Source organism: Oncorhynchus masou, chromosome 23 (genome assembly GCF_036934945.1).
Source record: "Oncorhynchus masou masou isolate Uvic2021 chromosome 23, UVic_Omas_1.1, whole genome shotgun sequence".
NCBI classification, from domain to species: Eukaryota; Metazoa; Chordata; class Actinopteri; order Salmoniformes; family Salmonidae; genus Oncorhynchus; species Oncorhynchus masou.
This window is the reverse complement of record NC_088234.1, coordinates 42,572,926-42,586,597: the sequence shown is the minus strand read 5'-3', so window position 1 is coordinate 42,586,597 and position 13,672 is coordinate 42,572,926. Positions and strand designations below refer to the sequence as shown.

Here is a 13,672-nt window from a genome sequence, read left to right as displayed (position 1 = left end):
TCTAGCACTTCACTTAGAGGGTGTCTACGTTATCAGTTAAAAAAAAAAAAAAGGGTGAATGTGTGAAAAAAATACATGGTAATTATTTCTGACTCAAAGTACATTTAATACCCAAGAGGGAAATAGCTAGTGATTCTGTTTGTGTAGCTTTTACTGTCTGACAGAATGAGGTTATGACTGTGTAGTCAGGAATTGTTTGGGAGGGTTCTTTTTGACAATATCAGAGTTGGAGCTCTGGCCTAATGGACAACCACCAAGTCCATGTCAGTCATCCAAGCCCCAAAACTCTCACGTTCCCCTGCACGCTATTTGACCAACCCAAAGAACTAGATTTCCAAACATACACACGTCCATAAGCATTTTGTTTCAGAGCAGTCCGAAAGTCATTATCTCTAAAGTCAAACTTTTAAAAATCAGGTCACAAGTTTTTTTTTTTTTGACACGCCTTATCATAACTGTAACGACTTATCGCCCTAACCTTTCTCTGTCACTTTCATCCGTGGCCTCTTGTTCTGCGCTTCCTATGAATAAGTCATCGGGGCCTTTGGCTTATTGCGCATCGTTCCGCCGCCTCCGTGGCCCTGTAAACCAACTGAAGTGTTTATGGGAGATAAGAGGCGGTGGAGGTTGCACACCCAATAACGCCTTTTATCATCCCACGTTCTGCAGCGATATACATTCCAACGAGAGAGAGCCCATATTGAAGATGAATCCTTTAATTAGAGGAGTTTGTGGACCCAACATCAGAGGCATAATGGGAGGGGGCAGGGGGGGGGATAAAAAAACAGCCATTGAAAAGGGCAGCATCTACGGGATCTCTCGTTGGCCTTGTCTGGCGCTGTGCTGTGTCTGCCGGCGTCGATGGCCAGATAGGAGCCCTGTAACCTCAAAGTAATATCTGTAAAAAAAAAATAATAATTTTAAGAGAAGCATTGTAAGCTTTTCTGCAACGCTTGAATGCCACGGGTTGCCTAGACTATTTAGAATAGATTTGAAATAGATTTGTTCAGTTCATTGATTTTCTTGAAGCTTTATCTGTGCAAGTCATGTCTACATTATCGGTTGAATTACTGCCAAAGTCATTCATTTACTCTGCTCGGATTTCCCGTAAGTCTAACACTACCCATGGAGCAGAAAAGGCTTACCAATATTACAAATTTAAAAAAGAACGCATGTTCAAGGTTACTCTTGACATGAACGTGCCTTATTGGTCATGGTGACCATACGGAGGGAAACAGATGAAAAAACAACAGCAAATCCCGTCGCAATTCCTCAGATTTTGAGCACACAAACACATCTACCAAGCCTTAGATTACATAGGCAATGGACACCACCATACTTCGACCAGACAGGCAGACTCAAACATCCCGAATATAAAACACCTAGCACAAAACATCCTCTACCTCTGGCCAGTGCACATCACGCCTTCCCTCTTGACATCCTCTGATACTTAACCTTTGACAATATTCAACGGCAATTTTAAAAGGTTAGCATCACAAGGCCATTCTGTTCCTACTCCGTAAAAATGTTACCTTTCAGACCTCTGAATAGGTAGTAGTTGAACATTTAATTAGCCAAGCAGACATGTGCCAAAATACTCAGATAATGACTGCCGCTCCTATTCCCAGTCATCTGAATAATCATTGGTGGAAAAAAAAAATATTTGAATTAATTACTCACTCTCCCAGACTGAGGAAGAGCGATTGTGGCCTCGATTGCATAATTTACCAAACTCCATAATTATCTCCACTCCACAGTGAATATGTAGTAGTCAAGGGGACTCACATACAGTTCCTGTTTGTCCCTTTGACTGCTCAAAGTGTGATTATCGCCTGTAGAAGACAACATGACCAAAAAAACCAAACATGTTATGAGGGATTAATTGGCTTTGATATTCACATAACCATCCCAATGTTTTTTTTTTACACCTACAGTGTACGAGTAAATCGTCAAGTAGTCATATGCCTCATATAACAGCCCAATGTTCAAACAAGTTCAGATATAGTAGCACAGGTCTAAAACAATAGGAAACACAGTAATAGCTTAGTGGGAACTGGGGGAAAGGGGGTGATGCAACCCGCTTCCTTGAATCTCCTATAAATCCCAAATGAACCATTCTGCATCACAAGCAAGCGCCAAAGCTCTATTGGTATTTAACAAAGATTAGCTTTAAAATTGATGATTAACCTTTGTAATCCTATGTGCACATTGAGAATAGCTCCACTTGTCTCTTGCAAGAGCCACACTAAAGAGCTGCAATATTGTTCGGGGAAAATTGAGGCTCAGCGAGCAAATGAGGAAGCAGTGTTATCTGTAAAAATGGCGCTCCGGCGGATAATGAAGACGAATCTCCAGAACGGAGAGTCCTCTCAATGAATCACAACAGAATCATTTCTCTCTCGCATTGGGCATCTTTTAATAAAAGCTCTACGTCCAATACATCCCATGACAATATTGCGGCCCTTATCTCACCAGGGAGCAGAATTAACATCAGGGAATGAACGCCTGCCATTGCTTATGCGGCTGTATTATGGACTAAATCGGACATTAAATGAGTCATTTCTTCATATTTAACTCAGACTGGGGAGGTAATGGTTTAATTTGCCGGGCAATGACTGTCCCCCGCGGATTTGGCTTTGCATTCAATCACATCCTTCTGCCTACCACTGCTACGTTGTGGATATCGGCTCCCTCTCGTATACAATTTACTGGACCACATCCCGTATACACTTCTGAAATGATCAAATATAGCACAAGTGGTGGGGAGAAAAAGGCATAGCTCAAGGCTAAGACGGTGCTGGCAATACAGACCCAAAGCAACGGACTTGAATCGTTCAGGTCCATGGAAAGCACCAAGTCAAGATTTCTTTTAGACTGTCACTCTGGCAAAGGGTAGACCATTTTAAAGTCACACAGATACTTCACAGGATACCTTTCATAACCTATCAACAGGTGCCATCAACAGGTGTCTCTTTAGATGCCACTGCCTTGGGCCCCATCCTGACCACCTTGTGTGCCCATGACCCTTGAACCCCTCTGGTACCCAGCCTACTACTCAAACAATCTCCATACAAGTTGAATTAGCCATACATGTTTATATCCGAGGCCTTTATACAGCCCTATTTGGCTTCAGCGATATCATTGTGCTGCTTCTTTCTGCCCCTATCCCAATGGCACCTTGTCACTGACCCATATTACACCACAATATGGAGTTCAATGGCAGGGCACAAACACTGAACTACAAGCCATTCATAAGAGCACAGCATGCATGTGGCTTGCCCTGAAGTTGATTGACCTTTTCACCTACATAAACCTCAGTGCTTATAAATAGCAAGTTTCAGTCCAACTCAAATCTTTTGCTCATTACAAATGTCAAATGCCACTCCTGGTGCCATGTGAGAACCAGTAGAGTTGACATTGACCTTTTGCTATAATTTGTTGTTCTTTTAAAATTATTTTATTAAGTGCCAACAAAACCCCCTAAAACTTTTGATAAAAGCCCCTGCTGAATTACAAAGCTACCTCCGATTTCATTTAAGAAATGAGTGACAACAGCTTGATCTTCACCTAACAGTTGCTATGACTACACCTCACACATGCATAATATGGGCATAAAGTGGCCCCTAAAACAGGTCCCTCCTAAATCACCTTGTCAAGGCACCCAGACAAATGAATGCCCTTATCCTAAAATACATTTTAGAAATGCCTCTATGCTGAGCCTCAGTCAATTAAACATATTTAAATTAAAAATAACTTCCGTAAATTATTTCTTAAAACTATTCTGAGGCCAAGAGAGTCAGAATATTGGCATACTTTATATACATGAGAAGAAGAAAAATATTTACAAATGAACGAACTTACAGCATCCATCACAAGGGTAAAGTATGTCTGGTGTCTACTCTGTAACACACACACACACACTCTTCATGAACAAATGACATTGACACATAAGACCTGAACTCTGCCGAAATCCAAACACCACCACCCCCCCCCCCCCACCCGCACTCAAACTCGATCTCTCCCCTAAGTGTGGCAGAAATGACATAGCAAGGCTGCAACACGAAAAAGCCTGTATGCTACACAATACCCAATAACGAGGGATCTGCGTGACATGTACCTACTCATCTGACAGAGGAGATAGGGAGGGAACTAAAGGTAATGAATAAATTAGCTGCCAGTCATCAACAAGGGGAATGATACATCTACTTCATAACACACGGAAATTATGGCGTCTGCCGAGCTCAGAATCCCTGATGAAAAAAATTACCCATAAAATACATTCTGAATTAGATGTCAGACCCTCTTCCCCATCTACAAGCGCCCTCACCCACTCCCTCTATCCCTTTATCCCATTATTCCAAAATGACAGCAAATTGAGCAGAACAAAGCCCATCGTCTGGTAGCATGGATCGTAGAATGCATCTAGGAAAACCTCATCAAAATCCATGTGCCTTTAACAAGGCTTTCCTCGGGCAAGACCACAGACGCTGGGCTTTTGAGGCAACAGCGTGGCGGCTCCCGAGCAACAAGAGGCTAAAGACGGCGACAGTATCAATACTGCTTTTTCATATGGGGTTTCCTGGTTACTGGTGCGAAGGCAGGCGAGCCGGCAGAGTGGGATCAGGCAAAGTGGGATCAGCCAGAGAGACATAGACTAAGTAGCAATACGCTCCGCGCAAAACCCTGCCGTACTCATGAATAATGGAATGCTGTACAAATATGTAAATCTGGGCATTAGCCTAGTTATTCCCCTGTACTGTAACTTACAGTGACTTGTCTATTATGAGCCGCCTAATGGAAGGAGGAAAGAAGGCCTGACAGCTAACTTCACAGTCTCCACACTCACTAGCTAACACGCCCCCCCACCAAAAAAGGGACAGAACAGCAGGGGAAGTGGCTACATGCTACGGTTACGCAGCACTAGATTGCCGAAGATGTAAACAATGAGCATTGTGTGTTCCGCCCCCACACTAAATTGCCGTGCTACTTAAACAATTGCACAGGTAGGATTTGGAAGCCTCTAAGATAGCGGGAATGAGCATGAAGTTGTCGCTAATCGCCCGATTCTTCTCAAAGGCTGGTATGAAGTGTTGATCAGTAATAAGCACACAGGGGATGGCAATGAAGGTTCTACAGGCAGGCAGAAAATAGGCCACTGTACTGTATAACATTGCCATCATAATGTAAGCCTATGATGAACACTCCCTGTTGAATATAGTCGTACAATTATGTGGTAGTCATCAACAAGGACCCACCAGTAGTACAGGTTGTTACTGGGTCCATGAGAGGTTGAAATCACAGGCCACATGAGGCTACTGCCACGTTCAGCACAGGCCAGAAGCACAATGAATGAGTCACCATGCTTCTACGATGAGCGACATAATTATTAGCGTCAATCGAAGTCAATTGTTGAGGACATATACGACTGCTCAGATTTGAAAGAGAACCTGACATGCAATACCTGCCCTCTCACCATGGCAACAGAACAGGCCACACCCCAGCCTCATATCCCTCCAGCATTCAAATATCCCTAAATAGCCAAATCAGGTAGATAGGCCTCCAGTTTAACTGGAGAATATGAACTCCAGACTTTAGGGTTTGGAGAATCTGGCACACATTACTGTTGAAAACACTTGATTTCATGATAGATACTCCACTTCCTGAGGGAACATTTTCTCCCATACATTTTTTTGGGGGGGGGAATACATTTACATGTTTGCAAAAAAAAAAAAAACTGTGCCATTCCTTCCACTGGTACAGTTATTATTTTAATTAAGCAAACACAACCTCATTTAATATTAATACCAATCTTGTGTTGTCTTTCATTGGTGTTGAAGAAAACTTGAAAAATATCATTTAGATCCAGTGAAATGTAACACAGTAACATGGAATACATCAAATGAAACCCTGGGGTTAATTTTAGTACATCAGAGATGCTTTCGCTCACAATCTCCCCCTCTTTCTCTGCAGTGCTGGATATTTGGTGGGAGGAGCTCCTCCACTGCCTTATTTTGCCATTGCTTGCTTCTGCATTAGTCTGTAGACTGCATTTGGCCAAACATGTATTCATGTGACATCCTGACACTGTGGGATTTAGAATGTACCTCATGTGTTGGTAGGCCGGATCACACTAACATCCTGTTTTTAATAACTGAATTCCAAATAGACCCTAGCCCATCCCCTAGGCACTCCTGTAGATCTAAAAGAATTGGATAGGTGTAAGCAACAAGAGTGCCTCGGGGTCCATTTGGAATTCAGCATCTGAATCAGTCACCCTCCAGCTATTCTCCGTACTAACCCATCCCCAATTCCCTTTGCTCTCTGCTCAACCCTGCATGCCCCGTCCTTGGCTACTATAGAAAAAAAAGAAAGCCAACAAACAAACGTGACAATGATTCTGCTGCAGACAAACAATGAACCATTCATGGTAATCAGTGAAGTACGAAAATAACGAGTTGAGCCCGACCCTCCATCCTGAGTGGTTGTCCATGAGGCGAAACCTTGTCTTCTCAGACCTGCTCAAGTTCAGTGTGCTACTAGCAACCCGCTCGCAATGGTTCCATTACAATACCTTGTAGGTTATGCTTCAGCCACAAGCTAGAACTGTTCTTTAGTCTAAGATCTAAACTTTATTAGGCATGGAATTACTGACAAGGCATGCAGGGCACATACTTTGGGCCCCGGACCTCCAGTGTGCCCCCATTGATTTTGTTATTCCCGCTCACTCAGATATCATATTAAATGGCATAAGCATTGGCAAAAATGTGGAAAAATTGGAGGAAATTAGCTTTTAAAAAATAGATGCATCTCCACCCCATGGCAAAATTAGTAGAATTGCAGCAGACTTGCTTTACTGAAATGTTTTCGTTAAGAGCCCCCCAAAAGGCTAGGGACAGCCGTGAACACAGGACTGGATGCCAGATGCGTTTAATCTTACACTGAAGAAAAAAAAAAAAAGGTATTTTATCTTTCCAAAATCAAACTGCATTCATTCATCTACACCACCCACACTATTCTAATTACAGTCGAATGAGACAACCCATGGCAATAATGAATAAGTCTAGCCCTGTCATAAGTGATATAGAAAGCTCCTGGCTCATCTTAAAGGAAAACTCGACACTAACTATATTTTGGTTGACAGTCACTAAATGTTTTGCATGTCAGCAGAATAACTGATGCAGTGCAATCTCTCATTGAGGCCCCCTCGACCAACCACCTAGAGAAAAATGATGATCAAGTCCCCCAAGTCCCAATATTCATGAAGTGAAATAGGCAGCAGGAACGGAGCTCTCACACAGGGTAATAAAGTTGATGGAAAGATCACACCACCGCCGTAAACGCAGCACACGGCCGCACAGGTGCACTCACGCCCTTCTGAGCACACAGCCCATTGTCTCGTGAAATCCACACCTAGTTTGTACGACTCGCTCACTCCAGTTTCATCAAAGACTTACATATTATGTTAAAATAGAGGAACTGTGGACGCTACAGCCCCAGCAAAAGATGTACTGTTGCGGATTGTAGGCTAGCCTAGCACCTTTAACATCCATGGCCATTGTATGTTATGTTCAGAGTAAAACTGGCTCTGGCAGCCAAAACACCCGAATACTCCATCGAAATGTGAATGAATTCTCAATTGTGATTTGGTTCCAGAAACATAAAGCTCTCTACTTTCATAACACACCAGAATCATTTTACAAGTTGTAACAGAATTATCGACAGAGAGAATGAGTGGTGCTCGTCCAGGAACTATTGAGGCCTGGACAAATATATTTGCCTCAAAAGAATAAGCTCAGCTAAAGCACAACACGTACAAATAAAACTATCTATACAGCACCCGTCTAAAGTCTGGACTCACCTACTCCTTCCAGAGTTATTCTTTACAATGAAGAATAATAGTGAAGATGTCAAAATAGTAAAATAACACATATGGAATCATGTTGTAACCAAAAAAAATAATAATGTTAAACAAATCAAAATATATTGTAGATTCTTCAAAGTAGTCACACTTTGCCTTGATGACAGCTTTACATACTTGGCATTCTCTCAACCATCTTCATGAGGAAAGCTTTTTCCAACAGTCTTGAAGGAGTTCCCATTTACACTGAGCACTTGTTGGCTGTTTTTCCTTCACTCTGCGGTCCAACTCATCCCAAACCATCTCAATTGGGTTGAGGTTGTGTGACTGTGGAGGCCAGGTCATCTGATGCATCACTCTCCTTCTTGGTCAAATAGCCCATACGCAGCCTGGAGGTGTGTTGGGTCATTGTCCTGATGAAAAACAAAATGACAGTGGGACTAAGCCCAAACCAGATGAGATGGCATATCGCTGCAGAATGCAGTGCTAGCCATGCTGATTAAGTGTGCCTTGAATTCTAAATAAATCACAGACAGTGTCACCAGCAAAGCACCCCAACACCATCACACATTCACGGTGGGAACTACACCTGCAAAGAACATCCGTTCACCTACTCTGCGTCTCAAAAAGACATCTCCACCGGTCTAATGTCCATTGCTCGTGTTTCTTGGCCCAAGCAAGTCTTCTTATTGTTGGTGTCATTTAGTAGTGGTTTCTTTGCAGCAATACGACCACGAAGGCCTGATTCACACAGTCTCCTCTGAACAGTTGATGTTGAGATGTGTCTGTTACTTGAACTCTGAAGCATTTATTTGGGATGCAATTTCTGAGGCTGGTAACTAACTTATCTTCTGCAGCAGAGGTAACTCTGGCTCTTCCTTTCCTGTGGAGGTCCTCATTAGAGCCAGTTTCATCATAGCGCTTGATGGTTTTTGGAACTGCATTTCAAACTTGAAATTTTCCGTATTGACTGACCTTCATGTCTTAAAGTAATGATGGACTGTCGTTTTTCTTTGCTTATTTGAGCTGTTCTTGCCATAATATGGACTTAGTCTTTAAACAAATAGGGCTATCTTCTGTATACCACCGTTACTTTGTCACAACACAATTGATTGGCTCAAATGCATTAAAGGAAAGAAATTTAACAAGTTGACTTTTAACAAGGCACACCTGTTAATTGAAATGCATTCCAGGTGACTACCTCATGAAGCTGGTTGAGAGAATGCCAAGTGTGCAAAGCTGTCATCAAGGCAAAGGGTGGCTATTTTGAAGAATCTCAAACATAAAATATATTTTGATTCGTTTAACACTTTTTTGGTTACTACACTATTACTCTACAATGTAAAAAATAATAAAAATAAAGAAAAACCCAGGGGATGAATAGGCGTGTTCAAACATTTGACTGGTACTGTATATACAAACAATATATCTCACACACACATCCAAAAGTATGTGGACAACACTTCAAATTAGTGGATTCTGCTATTTCAGCCACACCCGTTGCTGACAGGTGTATAAAATCGAGCACACCGCCAAGTAATCTCCATAGACAAACATCAGCACTAGAATGACCCATACGATTTCAGTGACTTTCAACATGGCACCGTCATAGGATGCCACCTTTCCAACAAGTCAGTTCATTAGATTTCTACCCTGCTAGAGCTGCCCCGACCAACTGTAAGTGCTGTTATAGTGAAGTAGAAACTTATAGGAGCAACAATGGCTCAGCCGTGAAGTGGTAGGCCACACAAGCTCACAGAACAGGACAGCAGAGGGCTGAAGCGTGTAAAAAAAAAATAGTCTGTCCTCGGTTGCAACACTCACTACCGAGTTTGAAATTGCCTCTGGAAGCAACGTCAGCACAAGAACTGTTCGTTGGGAGCATTACGAAATGGGTTTCCATGGCCGAGCAGCCGCACACAAGCCTAAGATCACCATGCACAATGCCAAGTATTGGCTGGAGTGGTGTAAAGCTCACCACCATTGGACTCTTGAGCAGAGGAAACTCGTTCTCTGGAGTGACCAATCACGCCTCATCTGACAGACGAATCTGTGTTTGGCGGATGCCAGGAGAACGCTGCCTGCCTCAATGTATAGTGCCAACTGTGAGGAATAATGGTCTGGGGCTGTTTTTCATGGTTCAGGCTAGGCCCCTTAATGGCAGGTAGCCCAGTGGTTAGAGCGTTGGGCCAGTAACCGAAAGGTTGCTGGATCAAATCCCTGAGCTGACAAGGTAGAAATCTGTTGTTCTGCTCGAGCAAGGCAGTTAACCCACTGTTCCCTGGGCGCCGAAGACATGGATGTCGATTATGGCATCCCTCCACACCTCTGATTCAGAGGGGTTGGGATAAATGCAGAAGACACATTTAGTTGTACAACTGACTAGCTATCAGCCTTCTCCCTTTACAATGACATGCTAGACGATTCTGTGCTTCCAACTTTGTGGAAACAGTTTCCTATATCAGCAGGACAATGCTCCCTGTGCACAAAGCAAGATCCATACAGAATTGGTTTGTCAAGATTGGTGTGGAAGAACTTGACTGGCCTGCACATAGCCCTGACCTCAACCCCATCAAACATCTTTGGGATGAATTGGAACGCCTACTGTGAGCCAGGCCTAATTGCCCAACATCAATGTCCGACCTCACGAATGCTCTTGGCTGAATGGAAGCAAGTCCCCACAGCAATGTTCCAACATCTAGTGGAAAGCCTTCCAAGAAGAGTGGAGGCTGTTGTAGCAGCAAAGGTGAGAAAAACTCAATATTAAAGCCTATATTTTTTTGGAATAAGATGTTTGATGAGCAGGTGTCCACATACTTCTGGCTATGTAGTGTAAATATATACATTCAACAAGAATATAAAACACAACGAGTGAAAGTGCTGGTCCCATGTTTCATGAGCTGAAATAACAGATCCCAGAAATGTTACATGTGTACAAAAAAACTATTTCTCAAATGTTGTGCACAAAGTTGTTTACATCCCTGTTATTGAACATTCTATCCTTTGTCAAGATAATCCATCCACCTGACAGGTGTGGCATATCAAGAAGCTGAATAAACATCATGATTACACAGGTGCACCTTATGCTGGGGACAGTAAAAGGCCACTCTAAAATGTGCAGTTTTGTCACAACACAATGGCAAAGATGTCTCAAGTTGAGGGAGAGTGCAATTGGCATGCTGACTGCAGGAATGTCCACCAGAGCTGTTGCCAGTGAATTGAATGTTAATTTCTCTACTATAAGCCGCCTCCAATGTAATTTTAGATTATTTGGCAGTATGTCCAATGGGGGGCTCACAACCGTAGACCACATGTAACCACACTAGCCCAGGACCTCCACATCCGGCTTCTTCACTTGCAGGATTGTCAGAGACCAGCAAACCGGACAGCTGATGAAACTGTGGGTTTGCACAAGCTAAGAATTTTTGCACAAACTGTCAGAAACCTTCTCAGGGAAGCTCATCTGCATGCTAGTCATCCTCAACAGGGTCTTGACCTGAATGCAGGTCGGTGTCGTAACTGACTTCAGTTGGCAAATGCTCACCTTCGATGGCCACTGGCACGCTGGAGAAGTGTGTTCTTCACAGATGAAACCCAGTTTCAACTGTACTGGGCAGATCACCAGGATGGAAGCTGAAAATGTCCCAGTTCTTCTATGGCCTGCATACTCACCAGACACGTCATCCATTGAACATGTTTGGGATGCTCTTGATTGACACCGTTTTCTAGTTCCTGCCAATATCCAGCAACTTCGCACAGCCATTGAAGAGGAGTGGAGCAACATTCTACAGGCCACAATCAACAGCTGGATCAATTCTATGTGAAGCAGATGTGTCACGCTGCATGAGGAAAATTGTGGTCAGGCCAGATACTGACTGGTTCTGATCGACGCCCCTAGATTTTTTAATTTTTAAAGGTATCTGTGACCAACAGATGGATATTTGTATTCCCAGGCACGTGAAATCCATAGATTTGAGTCTAATACATGTATTTCAATTAACTGACGTTCTTATATTAACTGTAACTCAGTAACAATGTTGTCACCAAAAAAAGATTCTCCAAATGGAAAATATACACTCAATGTGCACTGTTTTAACAGAGTTGCAGCCAACAGTATATTCCAGTTACAACAGAGCTATATAGCTAATTAGAACAGCTGGGCGCCTCTCTCTTCCAAGCCATCATGTAACCTTTTGTTTTTAGAAAATTATTTCTCAATGATATGAAAGTAAAGTTCCAAGGGTTTTCTAAACTGTATTGCAAGCTATGATTATTGTGCAGACAAGAGCGTTGGGACTGTTGTAGACTATACATTGGCTCTGCCCTCAGCAATGCTTAAATTGAGAACCCAATAATAGGCTTTTTGGGTGGAGAGCTGCTGCTGCCCGGGAACGACGACTGATTTATGCAATTAAACCGCAATCATTTGGAATGCTCAATCGCTGACACAGACATGGCCATTTACCACTTAAAGCCCAATTATCAGTGTGGTTATAGCAGCGTCAACGTAAAAACGAATTTGGGGTGTTAAAAGTTTAACTCCATTGTTTTTTGAGATGCAAATGATCTAAAGGCCTCAGTTTACGTCAACATGTATTTAATACAACCACCCTTATCGTATCTAGGAGCCAATGTCCACTACCAATTATTAAAGTTACACTGTATCCTATATGCACGACTAGATACGTTTAAATACAATAGCCTAGATTTAAAAAATAGTTCATGCGCATGAATAATGTAGGGAGGGATAGTACTTTAATATTAATATAGAATGGATATGTTAATATAGAATATTAGGTTTGTAAACAGGTTATCTATGATAGAAGATCAACATTTATCTGGTTTGAATATACAGTAGGTTATGGATCGAATGTCATCCCGAATTTTCCAACGAGGAATGAGGGTAGATTACAAGAATATGACTACATATGTCCCAAATAACTCGGAAATACATTGATCTGGAACTACTCACGATTTATCCAAAAGCAAGAATGAATTATAATTCAGAATGCAATCACAGATCATTCAACCTGCGTCCCAATTCCTGTCGCAAATGAAGAGAGGGATATTAGACGAGAAGGCACTAAAAAGTAGACTACCCTAGACCTAGGAGACAAAATCTAGTTACCTTGCATGAGGTCGGAGATAGTGATGGAATCTCCGAGAGTCATCCGTCTGGCTCGAGTTCAGTCTCAGATGAACCAACGGATTGCACTTTTACACCAGCAGCTGACTACAAGAGCCTAAAACAGTCGTCCTGTATCCCTCACTGAAATACACTCAGAGCATCAGCCACTCTCATCACTAATTAATTTGAAGGAGGACATTAGGGAAACTGAGCCCCGTTTTTTTCAGAGCTTGTTTTGACTCAATCCCTCGAAACAGACATGCAAACCCCACTCCATCGGAACGTGGTGAGATTTGTGCGGAGCGCTGCCTTGCGGAGCACTGTGGGAGGAGTCGTGTCAGGTGACCAGGTAAATTGCTGCGGTACTAATTCAAAAAGGTGCTATTTAAAAAAAAATATTTCACAAATGAATCATTTAGTTTACTATTAGGAGCGCTTAATGTGAACTCATATATTATTGTAGGCTACTTAATTATGGGCATCTACAGATTTTAGCTACGTTTTGCACTTCCAATTCAAGTGAATATGCATGTTATTTATGTTATACACTGCAGGTTAGTATGCCGGAGCATCATTGATCGAATTGCACCTCTGATAAACAAAATGTGATTCTGAGAACAATTTTGAATGACTCATCAATCATACATTAAGTGCTGAGATGTTGAGGAAATTATTAATCCCTTCAC

The 13,672-nt window shown here is 42.3% G+C and overlaps 1 protein-coding gene across 1 annotated transcript in view; it reads right to left on the bottom strand.

Moving 5' to 3' along the window:
* LOC135509981 (heparan sulfate glucosamine 3-O-sulfotransferase 1-like) overlaps positions 1-13,257 on the bottom strand; it is a 32,292-nt gene extending 19,035 nt beyond the window's left edge. The window contains exon 1 of the mRNA XM_064930796.1: positions 12,987-13,257. The gene's annotated coding sequence lies outside the window, so the exon portion shown is untranslated. The remainder of the gene's footprint in view (positions 1-12,986) is intronic.
* Between the last annotated feature and the right edge of the window lie 415 nt (positions 13,258-13,672).